We start from the raw sequence: 26,676 nt of genomic DNA, 5'->3' as shown, positions 1-26,676 counted from the left end.
CTCGCCGCTGTCGCCTCTCCCCGGGGCCTCAGCTTCGCTTCTGCTCCCGCAGCCGCGACGGTCGCCTCTGTTCCGGGGCCGTCAGTCCCGGGCCGTCCCGGCGGCCGCGAGCTGAGCCGCGCAAGGAGCAAAGCGGGACGCGAACCTGCAGCGAGGACGGCGGCCACTTGCGCGCGCGCCCGGGCTCAGCGCCCAGAAGTCAAGTCGCCGCCTCGCCCGTGACCCGAGGAAGGACACCGAGAACCCCAGGCCTGGCACTCCGGATGGCCACTACCGCGTTCAACGCCAAGAGAGGGGCAAAAACACCCAGGCGGGGGAGCAGAGCATTCTGGGTACTGTAGTCGTTCCCTCCGCAGCCAGGGAGCTGAGTGAAGCCTCTAAAAAGGTGCCGCTCGCGAGCATCATGGGAGTTGTAGTCCATCCCCTGGCGGAAGCCTGGAAAAAAACGACAGCTTAGAATCCATGAGAGGGAGTTTGATGCCAAAAGAGCGAAATAACGTGTCAAGTGTCGTTTTAGTCTCTTAATTCTATTTATTCTTGTCATTTTTTGATCTCCCCAGCACCAAGAACAGTTCCTGGCGTGATAGACACTCAGCTGTCTGTCAAAAGTCTGGTGTCTGACAAGCCCTCAATTGTCAAAAGAATGAATGAACCTCGCGTTCTATCCTTGAGGTTCCAATGCCTTGTCATCCTTGCACCAGTCAGCGAGGTGTATTTAGGACCGAGGTTTGGAAAAGTTTTAAGAAATTTTTTATAAACTTAGCAAGCAATTTAGTTTATGACCCCTGATGGAGATTTTATTTTATTTTGTTTTAAGTCTTGATGCAAAAGAAAAGTAGTCTAACGAGCCCACTTAAGGACCCACTCTCGGGGTTCCGGGAGTAGAACAGTCCTGGAAGCGCGCGCTTACTTCCGCGTCCACCCCGCCTGCGTCCTGCGGCTGCGCGGAGGGAGAGCCAAGGAGACCAGCTGGGACTGCCTTTGCTTTTGAAGGTTTTCAAAGCCTGAGGGGGAAAAAAAAGTTTAGGGTCCAGTGGCAGTCCACAAGGCAGAAGAGGTACTGGGTATTTTTCAGCTGCGTTGCTTTAAGATTATATTGACTGAACCAGAGGATTCAGCCGTCGTTTTTCTGTAAAAGCAGATTGCTCAGAGGCTTGTGTATACTGACTGGAATTTGTGACATGCATTTGAATACCTTTTGAATTATCTTCGTGGAGAAGTTCAGGCTCTCACAGATGACCAGACTCCAGTTGCCCTGTAGGAAGAGGCTGGTCTTTTTGTTATTGGAGTTGTTATGGTCAGGTCTTGGAGCCTGGCGGCCCTAACAAGGTAGGCTTGGGCATCTGTCCTCAATAGGACAGTTAAAGAGATACGCAATAAGGAAAAAGTGGAGACTGGAGAATTTTCGATATAGCCACACTGGGGAGAGGGACAAAGAGGTCCAATGACCTTATCTCTTCCCATCCCCTCACCCCACCCTGCAAATTCACTAGCTGGAGTCCTGACGTGAGGGTTAGGTGTAAGTAGAGGGCGGTCTCACCTTCTGAAACCATGAGCTGCAATAAACTGCAATAAACCATAAGTTGCCTTGGTCATGATATCTTACCACAGCCACGGAAGAATAACCAAGACAGCATTCACTCTTTGGAAGTCTGCCTTGAATTCATAACCCTCCGCGAAGAGGAGGAAGGCTAGCCCCAAGTTATTCCGATTTTTAGGCCCCTCTACAAGCACCTAAGTCCACAGCCCCAAAATATTACTTTTTAAATAGAGAAAAACCTTTTCACACATATAAAAAAAAATCTGATCTTGGGCAGGAGGTGGCTCTTGCCTACTATGTACTAGGTCCTGGGTTTGTTTTTCTAGCTAAAACAAAAACATTACTACTGGGCTTGTGAGGCACCTTAGTGGGTAGAGCTTGCCATACAAACGTGACAACTGGAGTGTCCCCATCAGAGACTGTGTGAAAGGAGAAATAACTCTGTGTCTGCCCTCTGACCTTCTTACATGGCATGAGTACACATTTGCACACACATCAGGAAGTTATAAGTTGTTAATAAAAGAAACCATGAGGGACTGGTAAGATAACTCAGTGGTTAAGAGTATTTGTTGCTGTTGGAGAGTGCCCAGGTTTGATTCCCAGCATCAACATCCATAGCTCCAGTCCCAGGGCATCTGATGCCTTCTTCTTCCCTCCCAAGGCACCAGGCACACATATGTTACATGTACATACTAAGCAGACGAAACAGTTGTACACATAAAATAAATAAAGCTTGAGAAAAGAATGGAGCCAGGGTATTACAGAAGCTCCAGAGTTGTTTGCACACTTATTAGGCATGCTAATTTATTCCAGAGGAAGGCTTAATTTACATATAGAACAGTTCTGAGCCGGACCAAGGTTAGGACATATTTATAGTTTCGTTTTGTTTCTGGTTTTGCCACCTGTTATAATATTGTTCAAACTCTTAAAAAGGTGAGAACATATTTCCAGGCTTGATGGCACACACTTTTAATCCCGGTACTCTGTGGGCAGAGGCAGGGGGATTCCTGTGTGTTCAAGGACAATCTATATATACAGTTCCAAGACAGCCAGGGTTACATAGTGAAACCTGTTGTAGAATATTATTTTAAGATGTGTTACATTTGTTTATGCTGTAGAACATTTGTTTAATGATGCAAAGACGTGTTACATTCTTTTATGTTGCATTTGTTTAACTCTGTGAAGCTGTGTTACTTTGCCTGTCTAAAACACCTGATGGTCTAATAAAGAGCTGAATGGCCAATAGCAAGGCAGAAGGAAGGACAGGCAGGGTTGGCAGGCAGAGAGAATATATAGAAGGAGAAAAAGATGGTCAAAGAGAAAGAAAAGGGGAGGAGGACATCAGGGGCCAGCCACCCAGCTACACAGCCGGCCATGGAGAAAGAAGAAAGGTAGGACAGAAACAGAGAAAGGTAAAAGCCCAGAGGCAAAAGATAGGGCAATTTAATTTAAGAAAATCTGGCTAGAAATATGCCAAGCTAAGACCAGGCATTCATAAGACAGAATGTGTCCATGTGATTTATTTGGGAGCTGGGTGGTGGGCCACCAAAGAGCCAAAGAGTAAAGAGTTAAAAACAAAAACAAAAACAGAAACCCTATAAAAAATTTTTAAAAATTTTCACTATGCACACACGTGCACTACGTGAAAGAAGCTGGGGTAGAGGGAGAGTGTTTGGGGAACAGAGGAGAAACAGTAGTGGCAAAATGTGGTCTTAACCTCCGCACAGTGACTGTGTCCTAATCTGCTGCCATGTCAGCCAGCAATTGTGACTTCCAGTTCCTGGCCTGCTTCTCTGGCAGCAGCCTGGCCACTCAGGCCGCAGCCTGGCGGGAATGCTGTTTCCACAGGCACAGGCTCTGTTGCTGCCATTAAAGGTAGCGTTAACTAAGCCTCTACTGTTCTATTTATAAATAAAACTCGAGATTCAAAGGCTGGGGTGAAAACCTGCTAGCTCAGAGAGGTTGAGTAGCACCTGGCTAACCTCTCCTTGCTGGCGTCTCCCAAACAGAGCGTCCTTCCACTCTGCCAAACAAAAAAGCCTTTCCACTCCAAATCCCTCCTCCTCTCCACCTTCCGGTGCATCTCTCTATTTCTCCCAGATGCCCTCTGATGCTCTAGGATTACTTCAGTAAACTAGTTGCTAACTCAGCCTCCTGATCCAAAGGGAATTTTATTTAATTAATGCAAATGCTAACTTGGGGTTCACAGTGTGAGCAAATATCCCCAAACAGGGGAGCTATATGAGTAGAGTACAATGATATATATGTATGAATATGTCATAATAAGGTTGTGGGGTCAGAGGGTAAAAACACTTGCCTCCAAGCCTGACAACCTGAGTTCAATTCTCTAGTCTCACATGGTGGAAAGAGAGAACCAACATCCACAAGCTTCCCTTTGACATTTATATGTGCGTGGTGGCACACAAACATAAATAAATAAACAAATGTAAAACTGAAATATATATACAGATGATTGTGAGCTAACCAGTGTGGGTTCTGAGAATTAAGCTCTGGTCCCCTGCAAGAGCGGCAGGCAGTGTTGACCTCTGAGCCATCCACCTATCCAGCCCCCCTTCTTTCACCTTTATGTGGGTTTGAAGCATCAGGTTGAGGTCAGTATGCTTGTCTTTCTGCCGTTGTGAATATTCCTGCATGGTTTTAACTCTGGCTCTCCTAAGGGAGCTGCCCTTTGAGTCCGAGGACTCGGAACTTGGCACCGGCTTGTCTTTAACCCTGGCTCTTCCATTTGGTGCTGTCAGAGGACTGCACGATTTTAGTGCATCTCCAGCACTTTTGTTATGATCTTTTAATTTTTTAATTTTCATTTTTTATTTTTTGGTTTTTTCGAGACAGGGTTTCTCTGTGTAGCTTTGCGCCTTTCCTGAATCTTGCTCGGTAGACCAGGCTGGCCTCAAACTCACAAAGATCTGCCTGCCTCTGTCTCCTGAGTGCTGGGATTAAAGGCCAAGTGTGCGACCACCGCCCAGCTTGTTCTTATCTTGTTTGACATATTTCCCTTATATTTCCACACCTTTTTTTTTTTTTTCTTTTTTCCAAAATATTTAAGTCTGGAGCTACGGGCTTTGAGTTTTAATTTTTGCTCTCCTGGTGATGTTGACTATATCAAAAAGCTATTCCTTCTGCATGGGTCTTTATTTGGCAAAAGTCCTGCATATGCTTTTCCTGGACGTGAGTCTTGGGAATGTGTATTTTTTTTCTGAAGGCTTTCCTGAGAAGCTTGTTTAGAAAATGCTGGCATGTTTTAATCAGAGTTGGAAGTTATCACATGACATTTTTCAGGGGTTGCTATTTTATTGCTTTTTAAGGGATTTCGTTTGTCACATTTAGATGAAACATTTTTTAATTTTTTATTTTTTTGCTCCATTTTCAGTGAGCTATCCTGTTTTGCTTTAGATTTCTCTCTCTTGTAACAATTAATTGGAAAAATGCTATCTTTTAGATGTTTTTACCTTTTCACCATGTATTTTGGAAAAATGGACTCTCAGCTGCTTGGATCAGAGGGCTTTGGGGCTTATTAGAAATAGGATTAATTTCAAAAATAGTGATTCCACTTTTGCAGGACTGCTCTCCTTGTTTGCACTGTCCATCTCCAAGGAGCATTGGTCTTTCTCTTCTGTGAGCTGCCATGACACTGGCACGCCTTCATGTGCCACTGAGAGCCAACCCAGGACACAGTGATGGATTTTGTCTTTCTCCAGACCCAGCATTCCAGGGTCATGACTTTCTTCTCTGAGGACCTGTGAATCACCTGGGCTCTTTACTTCGGCAATGAGTTTTCTATTCTTGGATTCTGCCAATCTGTCTAAGTCTCAGGGCTGCTCCTCTTCAGGAATGAATTCTTTGAGTTGGTCTGAGTTTAATTCTGTAATTTTTATTTGGTCTGTGCTATCCCCAGACACATTACCAGTCTTACTCTCAGTTTGATTTTTGGAGATTCCGTGAGTCTTTTGTTGGCCCACAGAAACTTCATGCCTGGCAATAGTTTCAGTGCCATAAGGGAACTCTTTTAGAAGTTCTGACAGCTGGTCACACTTCCATCATTAATCTCATTTGCTGCAGGAAGACTGTGGCCTGACTTCTTGCTGACCATATCAGTTTCCTGCTGAATAGCAACTGGTGAACACACGTTCTTAGTTGTTTCTTTCCCACCAGTGTTCTCCTTACTGCTTCCCTCTAGAATGTCTCTGTTTGCTCCAACTCGATGCTGGCTCTACAGACTGCTCTGCTGCTCAGTGACTTCACGAGGAACATCTGTACACTGCACACACTTACCTTTCTGAAAACCAGTCTTTATTTTCAATGGTGTCATCTCCTGTTCTTCTTGTTGACTACTGATTACCTGCTGAGGAGGTGAAGGTTTCTGGGGGCTCATTTTGTACAGCGTTGACTATCTCTGCTATCTTGGAACTGTAAGACACATCATCTCTGCAAGACAACAGACACTCTCAATCTGTAACATGGGTCCACTCATGGTGGTGCTGTCACTAGGGTTAGGCAGAGCTTCAGCACCCGGGGGGGAGTGTTTTCCCAGGCTGCTGTCAGCTATGTCTAGATCATCCTGTATTGGTTTGTGCTGCTTTTCTTTATGCACAGGCAGGGAAGGACCAGCTGATACAGTAGTCCTTGTTATTGCTCCCATAACATCAGAGGGCAAAGCAGCAGTTACTGGTGCATTTTCTGGCTGCTGGTTTTGTAAGCTACAAACATGGCCTTCCTTAACAACCAGATCAGTCCCTAGATAGGTCCACCCTGCCTGCCAGACTTGTGCCAAGGCTAACCTGCAGGGGGCCCTCCAGATACATCAGCCCCTGCACCAGCTTTGAGGACACCAACCGGGCAAATACTGGCAGGTTGACCTCACCCACATGATCACTCATAAAAAGCTTCATTATCTCTTAACTCTTATTGCCCCTTTTATAGGATAAATGAAGGCACTCACCACCTCCAGAAAAACAACAGGTGTGATGGCTCAGGTACTCCTGGAACACATCATCCCCCACTTTGGTGTGCCACCCTCACATCCAAGCTCCTAGGACATCAATACTGGTATCACCTCTCCAGACTCAAGGGCATATCTGTTCTTGGGTCTGGTTCATTCACCCTTGCCTCTTCTGTACAACCAGGGCACATCTCTGGTCCATTCTTTCTGGCCGTCTTCACTCTTCCCACGACTAGCCCTGTTCATGGGGCAGATGTTAATCATCTATTTTTCTCCTGGCAACTTGCCTTCTTTGCTTCCTCAAGAAACAGATTCCTAAGGTCTCCAAGATGGCAGTTACCCATATGTTTCTTCACCCAAATCTCCTGCTGAGTGTGAGCCCACTGACTCCCTACTCCCCCATCATCATGTTGTCCTTTGCCAGGAGGAAGTAGTCAGACTTGAACCAGCACCCATATATACCCAAAAAGATTGGGATGTTGGGAATCTCCAGCTTGGACCCCATTCCAAAGCCCGGCCAGATGTTTGGCTGGGAACTTGGCCCCACTCCTCCCATTCCAAACCCTGTCCTCAGAAAGCCAGCCAAGAGGCAGCTCCTTCCCTGGAGCTGCCCTCTTCAACACCCCCTGTAGTGGATAGCCATCCCAGCCTTGGCCTGGAAGTTCCAACCCCCATTGAAGATTTGGTAATGGTCACGCCCACAAGGCGGGGCTGAGAGAGGAAGCTGAAGACCCAGGATGGAGAAGAGAGGTCTCTCTTGGTTCCAGGACCCTGGACGCTGGAGGTAGACTGAGCAGAGTTCTCCAGAGAACACCGCTCGACTGCGTCATACCTTTGCCAGACCCTGCAACCTACCCCTTCATTTGTAAGTTACCCCACAACATAAACCTCCCTTTTAACTATGTGGAGTGGCCTTAATAATTTCACCAATACTCCCCCCCCCAAGAAAGCCCTCCGGCGGTGGCTCTCCCCCGCCCCCAGCTCCTCAAGACTGTGCCTCCGGGGTATTTAAGGCCCTGTCCATAGACCTCTCATGTGATTTCTGTTCCGCTTCCTTTTCCCGAGAGTTAGCCAGGAATTGCTTTGCTCAGATTAAACCTGGGTCTTATTAACTCAGTTTGACTTGGATTAGTACATCAGTGAAGAGACTTAATATCAGGGTACAGAAACCTTTCACACTGGGTTTGCTTGGCAACTTTACCCACTGAGCCTTGGAAGGATCTTCTAGATAGTACATTCTCTCTTCAGGTCTGCCTGACCCAAAACTGAGCTGTATTTTGAGTTTTTACTTTCAATGATTCCATGTTTCCTTTCTAAGAAGTGTATTTAGTTTGGCAATGTTTGGAAACCTGTTTTCATAGCATGTACCTTCAGATTAGTTTTCTCTTTACTCTTCAAGGACAGACAGTCTGGACAAATTGTGGGTTGAGTATCTACCTTGGCACCCTCAGAGAACCATATAATCTAAACCAATTTTGATGTCAGTTTCTTGGTTTGTGTTTCCCTCACAGTATTAATTTAATTGAACAGCATTGCTCTTCTCTATTTCTTTTAATATTTTTCTAAATTATTTTATTTATGTGCATATACACAGGTCTCTGTGTATATATGACACGTGTGTGGGTACCCTTGGACCCCCTGGGTTATGAGCCACCTGATAGGGGTTCTTGAACCTGGATCCTCTAAAAGAGCTGGAATTACTCTCAATTATGGAGATATCTCTATAGAAGAACTTCCTTTTCTGCTGTCAGCTCCAAATAATGAAACAGAGACTTATTAATTCTTATTAATTATGTAAGCTTGGCCTGTAGCTTAGGCCTGTTCCTAACTTGCTCTTATAACTTAACTCACTTACATTAATCTGCATTCTGCCATGTGGTGTTACCTCTCTTTCATCTTGCACTCCCTGTTTCCTCTCCATCTGGCTGGTGACTCCGTCCTTCTTCCCAGAGTCCTCTCTGTCCCTGGAAGTCCCACCTATAGTCATTCTAGCTATTGGCTGCTCAGCTCTTTATTAAACCAATCACAGCGATATATTTCACACAGTGTACAAATATCCCACAACACATCTCTCCAGTCCCAGGAAGAAATCTGTAAGGGACCCCTTCATGTTCAGAGTCAAGGCAAAGCCTTTCTGCTGTCAGTGAACACTTTTCTCCAGTGTGGCCTCACTCCTCTGCTACCTGAGCCTTGTGTGGAAGCTCAGCTTCAGTCTCAGGGCTTCTTTGACCCAAGGTCTTGTCTCCAGTTTCCATATAAGCATTTAACCCTAAGCTTTAACTGTCAATTATATGGTGAATTGAATGCCTCATGACAGGGGCGAGGGAGGGGCAAGAGGTCTACATTTTGGGAGGTGGAAAGCAGATGGATGAAAAGTAGCCAATTTACCAATCAGAATCCTGAAATCACAGCCTCAAGTAGAAAAACTCAGCTCAGATGAGGAATATGGCTCAGCCAGCAGGAGATCCCAGTGCCTCAAACTGGGCATGATGGTGCACTTGGACATAGAGACAAACAGATCAGAAATTCAAGGTCATTCTCAGGTACATAGTGAGTTTGAAGCCAGCCTGGGATATACAAGACCCTGCCTCAAAATAAGTAAATGAAAATCAAACATAAGTCAGTAAACCAGAAACCCACGTTGATTTTTTTTTAAACTAACAATGCTCTTTATAGTTGCATAGTATTCTATAACAGAACACACCATAATGTAGTTACCTACCTTTTTTTTTTTTTTCCAAGACAGGGTTTCTCTGTGTAACACTGACTGTCTTTAAACTTGTTTTGTAGACCAAGGTGCCCTCAAACTCAGAGATCTGCCTGCCTCTGCCTCCCGAGTGCTGGGATCAAAGGCATGCACCACTATGCCTGGCTCTATGTATTTATTTTGATTGTGGAATTCATCAGCTCTTTCTGGTGTTTTATGTGATAAGCATAAATTGAATAAAATTTATTTTTCAGATAATCACCAAATTCATTTTCAGTATAGTAAAATATAAAAGCAAGAGATTACTCTGGAATGCTCTTAAGAAAGGTCCTGGGTTTGAGTCCCAGCACCCACACGGTGGCTCAAAAACCACTTGTAACTCCAGTCTGGGGATTAGCCCCTCTTCTGGCCCGGAAGCACATGATGCACAGGCACACATGCCGGCAGAACACTCATCATTTTTTTAAACAATAAAATAAAAAGAAATTCCCTCTTGTGTTGGAGCTATTTATCAGTTACCTGTCTCCAATATTGTGCTCACTCTTGGATCCACCCTAATTTTGTTAAAGCATGTATTGCAGTAGTTCCCAAGGCAGGCTGTGTGAGAAAGCATTCCAGAGTCCGCATAGCTTCTGGTACAACTATCAAGAAATTCACAGCTATTTTGATGTCTGATATTTTGTTGCTGACCTGGTTTTCTATGTCAGGAAACTTACAGGTTCTTCTTTTCCTCCTTACAATTCTGGGTTTTTACAATGATGTGGTTTAGTAAGGGTTAATTTCTGTACCTTGGTGCTGGAAGAGTAGAACTTCCTTCCCCGCTTCCTCTCAGTCTTTCTTTGTGCATGGATGTGTGTGTGGCCTAAGTACATGTGTTTAAGTGCTGGGTGTGAGTGTGCGTGTGTGGGGAGGCCAGAGGTTGACCTCAAGTGTCTTCCTTGATCCTTTTTGAAGCATGATCCTAATTAGTCTTAACAATAAAAACCCGGAGTCAGATATCAAGGTTGAAAGCTGAAAAATCAGAGAAGCCAGCCACCAGAGACTTCTTACCTCTATAAAATCTCAGACCCAATAAAGCATCCTGTCTCTACAAATCATCAGACTGAACAGGGGCTGAGATCCTGTCTCCACCCACCTTATATTCCTATCTCCACCTCCCAAGTGCTGGGATTAAAGGTGTGTGCCTCCACTGCCTGGCTCTCTTTCTCTTTTACACTGGTTCAATCTGGTGTAGCCCAGGGTGACCTTGAACTCCTGATCTTCCTGCTTCCTCCTCCCAAGTGCAGGGATTAAAGGTGTGTGCCATCACTGCCTGGCCTCTATGGTTAACTAGTGGCTAGCTCAGCCCTCTGATCTCCAGGCAAGCTTTGTCAGAACACAAACAAAATATCACATAACACCTTCTCCAATCTATTTACCGAGGCAGGCTCACTAGTGGAACTGGGGACTCTCAGATTCCACTAAATTTCACTAGGCACTTTGGGCTGTGGATTCCATTATCCCAAAATCAGCAGTGCTGGATTACAGGCAGCCTGGGGATCCAAATTCTGATCCTCACATTTGCAAAGCAGGCATTTTATCCACTGAGCTATCTCCTCAACCCTCTACTGAGTGGACCATTTCTACCTGAAAATGTGTCTTCAAGGTTTGGGAAATATTAAATGATTAATTTAGAAAACCCAACATTTTCCTTTATCAGTTACAACTGACATTTAATTCAATCCATTAATTACTTAGAGTTTAGGTCTGAACTGAATGTGACTCTCCCCCTCATATACACACACATATACATTCATATATATGTGTGTGTGTACACATTCTTCCTGAATCTTGTGTGTTCAGTCTGCCACAGCTGAGACATGAAGGCCCCTTTGTCTATGCTCTGCTGCCGCCCACTGGAGGGAATAGTACCTCACTGTGGAAGGCTGGGCTTTGACCAGCTCAAGCCATCATTAAAGCCTCAGGATGAAGCCAGATGTGGTGGTACATGCCAGGCAGGAGGATCAGGAGTTCATGGTCATCCTTGGCTACATAGTGACTTTGAGGTTAGCCTGGGCTACATGAGACCCTGCCAGAGACAGGGGGAGGTAAGGAGAAGGGAAGGGGGAAAAAAGAAGGAAAAAGGGGAGGGGAAGAGAGGGGAAGGAAATGGAGGGGGTGGGGTCAGAGGAGGGGGAGGGGAAGGAGTTGAGGAGAGGGAGGGAGATAAGAGCAGAGCAACCATTCCTAACCATTCGGTTAAAAAAAAAAAATAACCGAACCCCTCTTTGTCCCTTCCCTCTTTCATGATTTGATTACCACATAAGCTGTTTGCTTTTATCTGCTTTTTTTTTGTTTGTTTGTTTTTGTTTTTTGAGACAGGGTTTCTCTGTGTAGTTTTGGCGCCTTTCCTGGATTTTGCTCTGTAGACCAGGCTGGCCTCGAACTCACAGAGATCTGCCTGTCTCTGCCTCTGGAGTGCTTGGATTAAAAGTGTGCGCCACCACTGCCTGGCTTTATCTGCTTATTTTAAAGGAGTTTCCATTTTTCCCCCACAGGCCTATAAACCATTTATTAACAGCAAAGGCCCAGGGACTCATTTCTTCTTGGAAACACCCACAGTACAGCTCCGGCGGCCAGTGGTCTTGGTGTGCTGACCTGGGACACGAAGGCCCCAAAAGTGGCGCAGCCCCCATGGGCTCTAATCTTCTTCAGATGCTCCAGGCCTCACATAGCTTGTTGTCTAGACCATTGGCCAGAACCTGGCTGTACTTCCGGTCCTTCACGTCCTTCTGTCTGTTCAAGAGCCAGTCTGGGATCTTGTACTGTCGTGGATTCTGCATGATGGTGATCACACGTTCCACCTCATTCTCTGTGAGTTCTCCAGTCCTCTTGGTGAGGTCAATGTCTGCTTTCCTCAACACCACATGAGCATATCTCCGCTTCACACCCTTAATGGCAGTGATGGCAAAGGCTATTTTCCGCCACCCATCGATGTTGGTGTTAAGTACTCGCAAAACGTGCTGGAACTTCTCAGGGATCACTAGAGACATGGTGGCGGCACAATCGGTGGTGTGTAGGCCTCCTGTGGAAGAGGCAGGAGTTTCCATTTTTATTTAATCTCTCCAGTGAACTGTGAAACTGGACATTTTTGTTCCAGATTATCCAGTGAGTTATCCTTATGTTGATTGCAGCATTTTATAAAACCCAAAAGGGGGCTGGTTGGTGGTGGCGTACACCTTTAATCCCAACACTCAGGAGGCAGAGGCAGGCGGATCTCTGTGAGTTCAAGGAAACAGAGGTATGTCCTACTTCTGTTTAGGATATTTTGTATATTGATTCATATTAAGAATACTGTCATATTGCGTATTGCACTATGCATTTCTACCTCTGTTTAAGATACATTGTGTATTGTCACAATTTTGAGGTCATTGTCCTTATATGGTACATCTGCTTATAGAGTGTTTACCTTGTTAATGTGTAGCCTTAGTCCTTAGGTTATTTAGGTAGATAAGACTTACAGAATTATAGTCACCCATACTTGTCATTTCTATAGTTATAAATACATACAGTAAAATATAATTTTACATTTGTATCAATATACAAAATATTTCAAACAGGAGTAGAAATATATGTACAATACAACAAATATAGTTTTATATTTGTATCAATATACAAATTACCTTAAATAGGAATATAATAGCTTACATTTGTATCAAATATACAAGAATCCATATCAGTGCAAATTATCCAAGGCTGATAGTTTGCTAAAACAGTTTACTAGTAGATACAATAATCCACCTTAATATACTATACCTATCCATTCCCCTTTTTCTTTTCTAAAGGCGAATACTGAGCCTAAATTTTATTGTTCCACCCCCAACCCTATAACCACCCATCCATAACCCTTAGAAAAATGAACCTTTGGGAAAGGAGCACCATTTTCTTAGAATTGCTTCCTGCTACTTAGGGGTAATGGTGTCTCTGTGGGGTCCTGTAGGAAAGCTTAGTTAGGTCTCGACAGGACTAACTGTAGAGTTCTCAGCCAATCTCAGAGTAATGGGTAAGGTTGTCTGAGATTCTGGCTAGCAGTGAAGTATGATGGGCTGTCTCATCTTAGAGCTATCATCAAGAATTATCAATCCAAGGCTGATCATTGAATATTATTCTTAGGTACAATGGCATCTTTCTGGACTGAGTAGAGTCACTGTTGTGGGGCCCCATCTTCTTTACAGAGACTTCAAAGATTGCTATTGGAAGGACTTGTTGGGGCTGGGGATTTAGCTCAGTGGTGGAGCGCTTGCCTAGCAAGCACAAGGCCCTGGGTTCGATCCTCAGCTCCCCCCCCCCCAAAAAAAAGGACTTATTTTTCACTGTGGAAAACTTGAACATTATTTATATCAAAATAGAAAGTTTGGAGTCTGGTTTTAGGGTGATTTGAGGAATGGTTTCCAGAAATCAAAAATAAGCAAGGACAACAATGGTCCCCAGATTATTGGTTTTCTTCTGTCTCACATTAACTGGTTCTCCCGATATGAGACAGAATCTCCTACTTTTTCTTTTAGCAGTATGCTTGGGTTTAGAAAAGGAGAGAGCCACATTCCAACTCCCAAGCCAGCTTGATTTATAATAGAATCAGGACCACAACTGTTCTAGACTAAAAGAAATATTCATGTCAGGCAGTGAGATTCTACCCTATGGAGTATATTGGTACCAATAGGTTCTTCCCTTGATTTCTTGAGGATGGATATTTCTATTATCACATAAAGACAAAAAACAGAACCCTGCCCTGACCCTTGTTTGTTAAGTTTCTCTTACAACTTGTAGAGATGTCACATTGGTGGATGAACTATTTATTACTCCTCCTCATCAAGGGGTTTATCCTGTTTGAAGTGAATTTTTATTAATTTTGTTTGTATCCATAGCTTTTCTTCTCCTGCAGAAACAGAAGCAAAACTCCTTCCCCATCATTGGGTGTATCCTGGTTTCTATTCTGAGGTCAACACATCTTTGAAGTAAATAGGTTGATTTAGCTCAGGAGTTTTTTCTGTTTTCCAATGTCTCTATGCAGCTCTTGTTCCTTTCTCATCAACACTGAGAAATTCGAGGTTAATAAAGCATTATGTAACCTGTTTCTAAGAGTTATTGTTACCTCTTTCTGTTTATTTAGCATATCCTTTAAAGTTTGACTGGATCTTTCTATGACTGCTTGGCCTGTGGGATTATGTGGTATACCTGTAACATGCTTTATATTGTAATAAGCAAAAAACGATCTCATTTTATTTGAGACATATACTGGAGCATTATCAGTGTTAACTTGTACAGGTATTCCCATGATGGCCATAACTTCTAATAGGTATGTAATCACAGAGTCAGTCCCACTGAAATCCTGAATAGGTGTCAATAGTATGGTGTACATACTTTAATCTTCCAAATTCTGCAAAATGAAACATATCCATCTGCCAAATTTCATTTCTTTGTATACTTTTAGGATTGCTTCATGCAGGTAATGGAGCTTGGTTATAGAAGGCACAAATAGGACATTTTTTACAATTTCCTTGGCTTGTTGCTAAGTGATGGAAAAGTCCTTTTTCAAACCTTTGCTATTTACATGGTGTTTCTTATGAAATTCTGAGGCTTCTAACACATTAACTATTAATAACTGATCAATCTCATCATTAACTTGTGCTGGAAGATCTGGGAGACCCATATGGGATCTGATATGTGATATATATATATATATGTATGTATAAAACGTTCCCTATTTCTGATGATTTCCTGTAGTTGTATAAATAGTGAAGTTAATTCTGTGTTATCAGGAATAAATTCAGCAGTTTCAAAATTCAGCAGTTTCAATATGTAAAATAACTCTCTGCATATTGAGAGTCAGTAACTATATTGAGAGGTTCTGTGAAGCCCATCAGTACCATAAGAATGTCATACAGTTCTACCTCTTGAACAGAATTGTAGGGGCTTTGAACCACTTTACTTAAATCTCCTTATTTATATCCTGCCTTTCCTGATTTATTTTCATTAGTATAGAATGTGGGGACTCCAGAAATTGGTTTTTGAAATACAATGTGAGGAAGGACCAATTCAGTTCTTTTTATAAATTCTATTCTGTTACTTTGGGGATAACAATTGTTAATTTCTCCTAAAAAGTTACTGTAGGCTCTTTGCCAGTATTCATTATCTTTCTATAAAGAGGAAATTTCCTCATTAGTTAAAGGTACTACAATTTTGGCTGGGTCCATTCCTGCCAACTGACAAAGTCTTAATTTTCTTTTTAGAATAAAATCAGAGATCTTTTCAACATAAGTCTTTAACTTCTTACTCGGTTTACGTGGTAGAAATATCCATTCCAATATAATATCTTCCCCCTGCATCAAAATCCCTGTGGGGCATGTCTGGAGGTAATATGACCAGAACACAGTTAAGTTCTGGATTCACAGGATCCACATGTGCCTCTCCTATTGTCTTTTCTACTAGAGCCAATTCCTTCTCAGCGTCAGCTGATCATTCTCTTGGATTATTTAAGTCCTTGTCCCCTTTTAGAGTATTGGCCAAATTTGCTAGTCCATCTTTAGGTATTCCAATGATGGTCTGTAAGTTGGAAATGCTTCCTAACAATTTTTGAAGATCATTAAGAGTCCACAATAAATCTCTCCTGAGTTGTACCTTTTGGGATCTAATTTTTTGTAGATCTATCTTATATCCTAAGTAATTAATAGAATTTCCTTTTTGTATTTTTTCAGAAGCAATTTGTAATCCCCAGTGAAGCAAAAACTTTCTGTTACATATTTTCTAATGTGCCTAACTTTGGATCAACTAATAAGATAACATCCATATAATGGTAGATTATAGACTGTGGAAATTTTGCATAAATTATTTCCAACAGTTTTTGCATAAAATATTGGCATAGGATGGGACTATTTAACATTTCCTGTGGGAGGACCTTCCATTGATATCTCTTGACTGGCTGAAGGGACTTATTATAAGTAGGTACTACAAAGGCAACTTTTTCTTTATCCTTTTTTTGTGGAGGTATGGTAAAGAAACAGTCTTTTAGGTCAATAACTATAATAGGCCATTCTCTCTCTCTCTCTCTCTCTCTCTCTCTCTCTCTCTCTCTCTCTCTCTCTTTTGAGCTGAGGACCGAACCCAGGGCCTTGAGCTTGCTAGGCAAGCACTCTACCACTGAGCTAAATCCCCAGCCTCCGGCCATTCTTTAGGTAACAGAGAAGGCAAGGGTCTTCTATCCTGTAGGAAGCTCATAGGCTGAATTACTTTATTTATGGCTCTCAGATCTGTCAGCATTCTCCATTTACCCGATTTCTTTTTAATAACAAATACAGGAGAATTCCAAAGGCTGGTAAGTTCTTCTATGTGTTGAGCATTTAACTGCTCCTGAACCAGCTGTTCTAAAGCTTGTAGTTTCTCTTGTGTCATAGGCCACTGTCCAACCCAGAAAGGCTTATCTATTAGCCATTTTAAAGGTAGGGCTGTTGGTAGTCCTGAGAGTTTAACAGCAGTTGTGCTCTGTTTATGTACAGCCTGAATGGTTGGCGGCTGTTTTTATAGTATCTTATATTATTCCCAGAAATATGAACTGGTCTATATTTCACTTTTGATATTGGAGGAATTTTAATCTGGGTATTCCACTGCTGTAACAGATCTCAGCCCCAAAGGTTCACTGCTACATTTACCACATATGACTTCAGCCTTCCTCTCTGTCCTTCTGGCCCTATGCATTCAACCCACCTCAAACTCTGTTTTACCTGAGGTAGGGTTCCAATTACTAGCAATTGGACACCTACCTCTTGAAGAAGCCATTCAGATGCCATGATCTTGGTGTAATTATAGCCACATCCGCACCTGTGTCCACCAGTCCTTCCAGGACAATGCTGTTAATTCACACTCTAAGCTTTGGTCTTTGTTCATTTACGGGAGTCTGCCAAAATATTTGTTTTATGGTGATTTTTTTTAATTTTTGATCCCTCTATCAAAGCTGCTTTATCATATAGTGCAGTACCTTTATTTACATTAGGCACTAGGTTATTTAATTGTCCTGGGGACGAATTTCCTCTACAGTGATTGGAAATGTTTGGACCACATCCAATTTGGGGGCCTGCAAGAGGCCCCCCCCAAGGCATTTTCTGCTGATAAAGCATTGCCTCATATGTCTCTTATTGATCTGCATTCATTGGTCCAATGTCAGCCTTTGCCACATCTGCATAATCCAGATGGTTAGGGTCTTCTGTTTGGGTTATTTCTAGAAGAAACATTGCTTTTAGGAGCACCCTGTTACCTTGATGCCTCCTTCCACCTTTAGAAATAGCCTCTTCTATCCAAGCCTCATTACCATAGTTAAGAGAATCAACATCATTTATATGTTGAAGCCATTCCTCCAATGATGCTGACCTGAACTTTAAGGGTGTAGTATTCTTTTGCATTCTGTATTAGCATTATCAAAAGCCAAAGACTAAGTTAATATTTGTCTTAATTGTGGGTCTGATATTGTCTTGTTTATAGCCTTGGTCAGTCTTTGTAAAAAAAATCAGTAAATGGTTCTTCTGAGCCTTAGAAAACCTTTGTATATAGCTCAGTTGGTTTCTCTGCTTCTGGAATTTTCCCCCAAGCATTTAAAGCTGCTGTATGGCATAGGGATAATGTATGCGCATCCACAGTAGTTTGTACATTTATATCAGCGAAAGTGCCCCCACTAAGAATTTGATCTTGGGAGATCTCAAAACCTCTAATTTTACCTTGCTGCTCAATGGCCTTAGCTTCTTCTCTCACCCAGCTTTTCCATTGTAATTTCTAGATATATTCTAACACAGCTGAGATTAACCGAGTCCAGTCATCTGGTATTATTCTATTTCTAGAAGACCATGTATTTTACAATGGCAAGAAGTACCACTTCCTTCAGGCCCTATAGTCCAAGGTCATGGGTGGAGTAAATACACTCCAGTGGCTGAAGAGATAACCTAGGGTTTGTTGCTGTTGCCTAATGCTAGAGTTGGGTTCCCAGCATCCACAACTGCCTATAACTTCAGTTCCCAGGGATCTGACGTCCTTTTCTGGTTTCTACAGGCCCCTGTACACATGGTATACATACACACAGACATATTATACACAAATAAATAAAAAATGAGTTAAACAAATTAAGTGCATGGATGGGGTTCTGTCGTTAGACTCGTGTTCACCTGCCCTTTTGCCCATTTATAATTCTCTTCTTATTCCTTGCCCCAACTCTGTTTATCAAAGCAGGGTTGAAAATTTCTTACCTGTATTGATAGGTCACTTTGTAGGTGGTAGTCCATATATACCCAGGGTTTAGCTCACTTATTTGTGACACTTTAACCTGTCCCCATTATCTGTGCTCTGTGCTGCTGTGGAGTTATGTGATGAGGAACAATTTGATATTTTTACATTACATTTTAAATGATCTATCTGTCTATCTGTCTGTCTATCTACCTATCTATCATCTATCTATGGGTGAGAGAGTATTACGTCACCACAAGCACATGGAGGTCAGAGGATAACTTGTGGGGGTCAGTTCTCTCCTTCCACCATGTGGGTCCCAAGGACCAAACTCCATTGTTGGACTTGGCATAAAGCATCCCTACCTATTGAGCAATCTCACCCCCTATGGGAACCTCTCTTACAAGCATGTGACTTCTGCTGGGTGTGGTGGTGCACACATGTAATTCTAGCATTTGGAGGTGGAAGCAGGAAGAGCAGGTGTCTGAGGCCAACCTTGGGTGTTGGGAGCCGGAGGATAGCTGTCTTATGATGCAAATGGATTGTTAGAGAATTTTAAGCTTCATTATTCCTGAGTTGGAGAGAATTCTCAGCTTCAAGATGAGGGATAAATTCTTCTCTCTCTTTCTCTCTCTCTTTTTTGAGATAGAGTTTCTTTGTGTAACAGTCCTGGCTGTCCTGGAACTCCCTCTGTAGACCAGGCTGGCCTCAAACTCTCAGAGATCTGCCTGCCTCTGCCTCCTGAGTGCTGGGATTAAAGGTGTGTGTCACCACCCAGCAAATTCTTCTCTTTCATTTGGTAGGCAACCAAGACATTTGAAGGGCAGTTTTTACTTTAATTGTGTGTGAGCATGGGTGAGGAAGCTTGCCTCCACTTCCCTGTCACCTTGTTTGAGGTTGGATCAAACAAGTCAGACAGTGGATATGCCATCTGTCCCACAAGGTACTAGCAATTCTCTGCTCCCCTGCTCACCTTTCTGTAGGAGAGTTGTGATTGCACATATATTCTGCTGTGCCCAGCTTTTATAGGCATTCTTGAGATTCAAACTCAGATCCCTACTTTTGACTGGCAGGTGCTTTACCCAATGAGCTGTTGCCCCAGCCCTGAAAGGGCCCTTAAAAACGTTAGGTTTGCCGGGCGGTGGTGGCTCATGCCTGTAATCCCAGCACTTGGGAGGCAGAGGCAGGCGGATCTTTGTGAGTTCGAGGCCAGCCTGGTCTACCGAGCGAGATCCAGGAAAGGCGCAAAGCTACACAGAGAAACCTTGTCTCGAAAAACCAAAACAAACAAATAAAAAAACCCCATTAGGTTATAAATCTATTTGTAGGCAGAGTTTTTGCTGGGACCATCAACTCCAAAATAAATGCACAAAGACTTAATGTTAACTATAGATGCTTGGCCAACAGCTCAGGCTTGTTCCTAACTAGCTCTTACAACTTAAATAACCCGTGTCTATTAACCTACACTCTGCCTGTTACTTCTCTTTCATCCTGCACCTCCTGTGTCCTCTCCACGTCTGGCTGGAGACTCCTCTGACTCCACCCTTCTTCTTCCCAGTGTCCTTAGTCTGGTTCTCCTGCCTGACCTCATCCTGTCCAGCTATTGGCCAGTCAGCTTCTTTACTAAACTAATCACAGTGACATATATAACTGCTCTAGCTGTCCTGGAACTCGCTCATAGACCAGGCTGTCCTGGAACTCGCTCATAGCCCAGGCTGGCCTCCAACTCACCAAGATCCACCTGCCTCTGCCTCCCGAGTGCTGGGATTAAAGGCGCATGCCACCACCACCTGCTTATAAATCTGTTCTTGAGTCATTGTAGATATGAAATTGGACAGTATCAAAATATAATCTACCTGTTAGCAACCAGTGAAATGATTACCCGCAGATACAAGCATAGGGAAAGCCTAAACCCACAGTGCCGTTGAGAATGTGGAGGGCCAGCAGGCCTGACTCAGCATGTACTTTCTTACGTGCCTGATGACCTGAGTTTATCCCTGCATCCTGCAAGGTGGCTGGAGAGATCTGAGAGCTGTCCTTTGACCTCTACATGCCCTGTGGCCTGGGAGCACCTGTGCTCACTCATTTGCAAACATGCAATAAATAAATATTTAAAAAGGAAGTGGTGTGTGGGACCCAGCAGAGATGTAGGTCAGTTGATAGCCAGCCTTGCCTCACGGCACAGGGTCCTGGGATCCATCGCTGGCACCACATAAGTAGCCTGTGGATGTTAAAGAAGCACTTTGGAGTTGTGCCAAGGCAACATCTTCCCTCCTCTCACTGTTCACGTCCACCTGCCTGCCTCATCCTGCAGAACAAGTACACCTTTGTACTGTGGAACTCCTAGCCCAGACTTTAGGGTTTCACCCCATTCATACTTGAATCTGTCAGAACCGTTCATCTATTCCATCCACAGAATTTTACTCTATGCAGGCAAAATGCCAGCCGCCAGCCCAGCGGACTGACCATCAACCGGGCCCGGGGTCCTGTTTCCTCTGTAGAGCCCGAGTTCAAATCACTGGGTCCTCTGCCTTTGATTCTGCTCAGTGGAATGACACCATTATCCTTCTCTCAAAGTAGCCCTCCAGGCCGACTGACTGCTAGCCAGGACAATGTTTCAAATGACCTTGGAGACAAGCTTCCCCCGCGATACTGCTGGGGGCCTGCAGGGGGCGCTCCCGTCCAGGACTGGCCTCCCTGCAGGACCGACTCTGCTTTCTTCTGCCTGCGTTCTCTTTAACAATGAAGCTTGCGTTTGTTTAACTGTGACCCGGTGGCACAGCTGGGGGCCCAGAAGTACTCTGTGTCGCTTTGTTATTTTAGGTTTCATAAGCAGCTAGGAAGTGACATTCAAAATGACATCCTCAGGGCAGAACGCCAGAAACCGTCTTTCCCCTCCTAGGTAGACTGGGACGCCGCCGCGCTGCCACGCCAGCAGCCAGGGTGCCGGTGAGATCCATGCCTGCTTTTTAGTGGTACCGGCTTGAGAGAGAAAACCCTGCCCGGTGCAGGTTGAATTCTTCGGAGGACCAGCCTGAGATTAACTGAAGTTTGTTCACAACTGAGTTTTCTTCCAGTTGATAGAGCTTCTTTTTCAGTCAATAAAATAAAATAAAATAAAATATAAAAAGAAACCAAAGACGGAGGTTTAGGCATAGCTGTTGAATTACTCCTAGTTAATATGTCACCACTGTGTGGAGTGACTTGAATGTCTGAATCAGGCAGTGGTCTTATCAGATGGTGGCAGAATTCCTGGAAAATCGGTATTTCAATGTGGTGGGACCAAGGAGTTGCTGGCCTTGCCAGCGGAGGGTGGACTAAAACAAGGCTGTCTGATTTAGCAAATACAAATATACACATTCAATTAAATGTGAATTTCAGACACCAAACTCCTACGTCTCATTTTGTTTGTTTGAGACAGGGTCTCACTGTGTAGCTTTGACTGGACTGGAACTACTTATGTAGATCAGGCTAGCCTGGAATTTGTATGCTTTGCCCCCCAAGTGCTGGGATTAAAGGTGTGTACCACTGTGCCCAGCCTTACTTTTAAAAAATTTTAAATGTTCAGTAAATACTAAAAATCAGTTTTGGGCTGGAGAGCTGGCTCAGCGGTTAAGAGCACTGGCTATTCTTCCAGAGGTCCTGAGTTCAATTCCCAGCAACCACATGGTGGTTCACAATCATCTGTAATGAGATCTGGTGCCCTCTTCTGGCCTGCAAACATGCATGTAGACAGAACACTATATACATAATAAATAAACAAATCTTTTAAAAAAAAATCAGTTTCTTCTGTTGAAATTCAAACTTGCAGGGTGTGACACTTTCAACCCCAGTACTCAGGAGGAAGGCAGATCTCTATGAGCTGAGGCCAGTCAGTTCACATTTAAGCAAGTGTCCTATATTCATCTGGTAATCTGAACTGGAAGAGAAGACTCAGTCTAAAAGACTTTAGACCAGCAGTTCTCAACCTGTGGGTCGAGATCCCCATGGGCCCAGATGACCCTTTCATAGGAGTTGCATATCAGATATTTACATTATGATTCATAACAGTAGCAAAATTAAAGTTATGAAGTAGCAGTGAAATAATTTTATGGTAGAGGGTCACTACAACATAACGAACTGTATTAAAGAGTCGCAGCATTGGGAAGGTTGAGAACCACTGTTTGGACCTTCATTATTATTTTACATAGCCACTATGAAGGGTTTGGAGCATGTCTTTCCATATACCATTCATACACATATATAAGTGTGTGTGTGGTTTCTACATTTGTAGCTAAGTGACTTTGGAAGAGTTACCTAACCTGTCTGGGTCTTGGTTTTGTTTTTCTTTCTTTCTTTTTTTTATTTTTTTAAAACATTTTTCAAGACAGGGTTTCTCTGTGTAGCTTTGTGCCTTTCCTGGAACTAACTTGGTAGCCCAGGCTGGCCTCAAACACACAGAGATCCGCTTGCCTCTGCCTCTTGAGTGCTGGGATTAAAGGTGTGTGCTACCACTGCCCAGTGGCCTTCTTTCTTTTTAATATTTCTTTCTTTTTATTTTATGTGTGTGGGTGTTTGCCTACATGTATGAATGTGTGTCTGATGCCCTCAGAGGTCCTTGGAATCCAAAAGAAGGCATCAGGTCCCCTGGAACTGGAGTTAGAGGTGGTTATGAGCTGTCATGTGTATGCTGGGAACTGAACCCAGGTCCTCTGTAAGAGCTCATAACTGCTGCTGAGCCATCTCTCCAGCCTCCATTTTTAATATTGGTTGTCAATGTTATGATAAGCCTAATTTGTAAATTAAGCATTATAGTTAATGTGCATGGATAGAGAAAAGTGTAACATATAGCGTGTGGCACTATCTAGGGCATATATTGGGGTCTCCTGCAGACAAGGTGGGGCTAATATAATGCAGTTTGCCTGGCCTGGTGTAGGCAGGGCACTTTGAACCCATTGCATGCCTGACAGACAAAATGTCTGAGCAAGAAAGCATTTGCTGTCTTAACAGCTCCAAGCTGTGACACTGGCCTTCTGGAGACTTCCCAGCTTCCAAAACTGCACAAGTCAATGCCTTATGATAATTCTACACTCTCCCACCCCTACCTAGGGGCAGCAAGATGACTAAGCTGGTAAAGGTTGTCAAGCCTGACGACCCAGGTTCAATCCCTGAGACCAACATCATAGAAGGAAAGAAACAACTTCTGCGCGCGCGCGCACACACACACACACACACACACACACACACACACACACACACGGGTGGGGGATAGATCATATTCTCCTTTTTCTCTGGAGAATCTCAATGATTGTTTTTGTTTAATCTCCTCTAGTGTTCTTTTTTTTTCTCCTCACAGTATTCACTTCCTTCACGTTTTTATTTCCTCCTGTTGGCACATTCCGATTTTCACATGTCATGTTAAAAGTTTTCTCCTGATGCCCAGCGGGCATTGGTTGAAGCCTGGTATCTTGGGGAGGATTAGTAGGGTGTTCTGACTGGATAGTTGTCTTGATGCCTGCATCTTTTTAGAGATGTTTCATTTATTCTTTGAGAATCTCATTCAATGTATTTTGACCAGATTCTCCCTGCTTCCCCTGGTGTCTACATTTTAAAGGTTAGCTCCCTAGTGTGCTGCTCCGGGGTGGAGGAGGCATGAGGCCCGGCCTCGGCCTGGCCTCCCTGGAGAGCTCCTGCTGCAGCTGTTCACTTAGCGACCCTGCCCTGCAGTGTGACTCATGCCCAGACACCTTCCCAGCTGCTACTCACCAGTCACAGAGACGAACTTCAGCTCCTTTACTGGGGTGAGGCTGAGGGGTGTGGGGGAAGGTGGTGATTCAAAGACTTGCAGGTTTTGTTGTTTTGTGCTGAGGACTGAACTCTGGGCTTTACAGATGCCAGCACGCCTAGCCTTCTGCCTGCTTCATAAACAGTATTTCTACCCATTCTCTTTATTTTCAACCCCGTCACTTCACCGGTAACTGGTCTAAGGGGGTTTGCTAGTACAAATTGAAATTATTATTCTGTGTATTTGGTGTGTGTGTGTGTGTGTGTGTGTGTGTGTGTGTGTGTGTGTGTGTCTGTCTGTCTGTCTGCCCGCCACGCCCACGTGGGGAGGCCTGAGGATAACTTTGTGGAGCTGATTCTCTCCTTTAACTTTATGTGGCTTCTGGGATTTGAACTCAGGTCAGGGGCTCACACAGAAAGCACCATTACTGAGCTGAACCATCTCACTGGCCTATTTTTAAAAATAGTTTTTTAAAATTTGATTTGATTCTTAACTTTTCTTGCTGCTATCTTAGGATTCTATTTTTTTCAGTTCCAAGTCATTTACTTATAAGACAGATATTAATTTTGTGTGTTCATTTTGTTATGGACAGTGTGGTACACTTTCTTACTGTGTGTGTTGTATATACATGTTTTTTGTATATACATGTTCCTGTGGGTGTGTGCACACGTGTGTGTAGGAACACATGCACATATGTGTTTGTGAAAGACAGAAGCTGACTTTGGGTGCTTTATTGGGTCACATTCCACTTCATTTATTTATTTAAAATATGCTTTCTTTTCAGTAAGATTCATTTATTTATTTAATGTGTACACACACTGAATTAGAGTTGCAGGCTGTTGGATGCCACCTGATGTGCATGCTGGGAATCGAACCTGGTTCTTCTGGAGAAACAACAAGAGTTCCTAACTCTCTCTCCAGCTCTCTACCTTCTGCTTTTGAGACAGGCTCTCTCATGGAACCTGGAGCCCATTAGCCAAGCTCTGGGCATGCTCCAGTCTCCACCCACACCTTGTCTTGGAGTTAGAGAGGCATGCTGCCCTGCCTGGGTTCCAAACTCAGCCATTGTGTTGTGTGACAGACACTTTACTATCTGAGCTGTCTCTCAGGCCTCACATTTCCTTATTCTTACATGGCCAGACTTTCACAGTAATACACTTCAAATATAGAAACTTCCTTCCTTTTGGTTTGTCCTGTTGTAGAACCGGGGTTGGGTGCAGGGCCTCATGTATGCTATGCCAATGCTTTGCCACTGAACTGTATGGTCTGGGCCTTCCCAGATCAATCATTAATCAAGAAAATGTCCCACAGAGTTGCCTACAGGCCAATCTGATGAAAGTAATGACCAATAATAATAATAATAATAATAATAATAATAATAACCAAAAAACAAAAACAAAAAAACCCAGGACCTCTTGCTAACTTAGATGCTTTTCTACTTCCTGCATCTGTTCTTTCTGAAATTACTGTCTGGTACCTTTGTACACCATGGAGGAGAGCTGGTGATGTGGGTCTCTTTGTCTTTCCCCAACGTTGTTAGCTGTTCGCTAGTAAGTCTGAGGCTGGTTCAGTTGCCCACACCACTATGGGAAGGAAGCATCCGTCCCCTTCAGAGATTCTTCTTGCAAAGGAATGCTGAATTTACCCAAAGAACTTTTAAAAGGGTTTTTAAAAACTAGCTTCCAGTATTTCACAGTTGTTAGGTTTACGTGTGTGTGTGTGTGTGTGTGTGTGTGTGTGTGTGTGCGCACTAGTGGAAGTCTAAGGAGAATTGGCAGGAGTCACTTCCCTTCTCCTGCCGTGTGTGTCCTGGGGATCAATCGGGTCGTCAGGCTGGCTCCAAGTGCCGGTAATTACCCACTGAGCCATCTAGTCAGTCTGCTCAGTGATAGAACCCAAGGCTTTGTGCATGCCAAGCAAGAACTCTACAAACATCCACGGCCCCTTCCCTATGTTTTTTTAAAAATTCCATCTTCAGGAATGAAATTCATATGTAGTTTGCTTTTTAGGTTGTTTTTTCCAAGACAGGTCTCATTATGTGTGTGGCTCTGGCTGTCCTGTAACTCACTGTGTAAACCAGGCTGACCTTGAACTCATAGAGATCCACCTGCCTCAGCCTCCCAGGTGCTGGGGCTAAAGGCATGCACCACCACTATTTCTGGATCTGCAGTTTTCTTTTTGATGTAGTAGCTTTCAGATTTGGGCATCAATGTAATAGTGGCTTTGTTAAAAAAAAAATTCAGAAAGCTTGCTTTCTCTGTTATGTTTTGAAAAGATTGACATCGTTGATATTTGGCAAGGGATCTAATAAGTCTAGTGCCCTCCACCACATCCAGTCTCAGCAGGAAGGGGGACCGCTCCCCGCCAGCAAACCCACCTGATGGCAGCGTTGAAAGCCGCTGCCCAGCAGGTGCCCAAGGAAGAATTATTGAAAGAAAGTTGCAAAACTGACTTTCTAGAAG

At 43.6% G+C, this 26,676-nt stretch overlaps 2 pseudogenes; both read right to left on the bottom strand.

Annotated features, from left to right (window-relative positions):
* Positions 1-28: 28 nt before the first annotated feature.
* LOC118569823 lies at positions 29-6,450 on the bottom strand (annotated as a pseudogene).
* A 5,332-nt stretch (positions 6,451-11,782) lies between these two features.
* Positions 11,783-12,242, bottom strand: LOC118570041 (annotated as a pseudogene).
* Positions 12,243-26,676: the final 14,434 nt, after the last annotated feature.

This window comes from Onychomys torridus, chromosome 18 (genome assembly GCF_903995425.1).
Source record: "Onychomys torridus chromosome 18, mOncTor1.1, whole genome shotgun sequence".
NCBI classification, from domain to species: Eukaryota; Metazoa; Chordata; class Mammalia; order Rodentia; family Cricetidae; genus Onychomys; species Onychomys torridus.
Note: the sequence above shows the minus strand (reverse complement) of the source record. Positions and strands in the feature narration are given on the sequence as shown.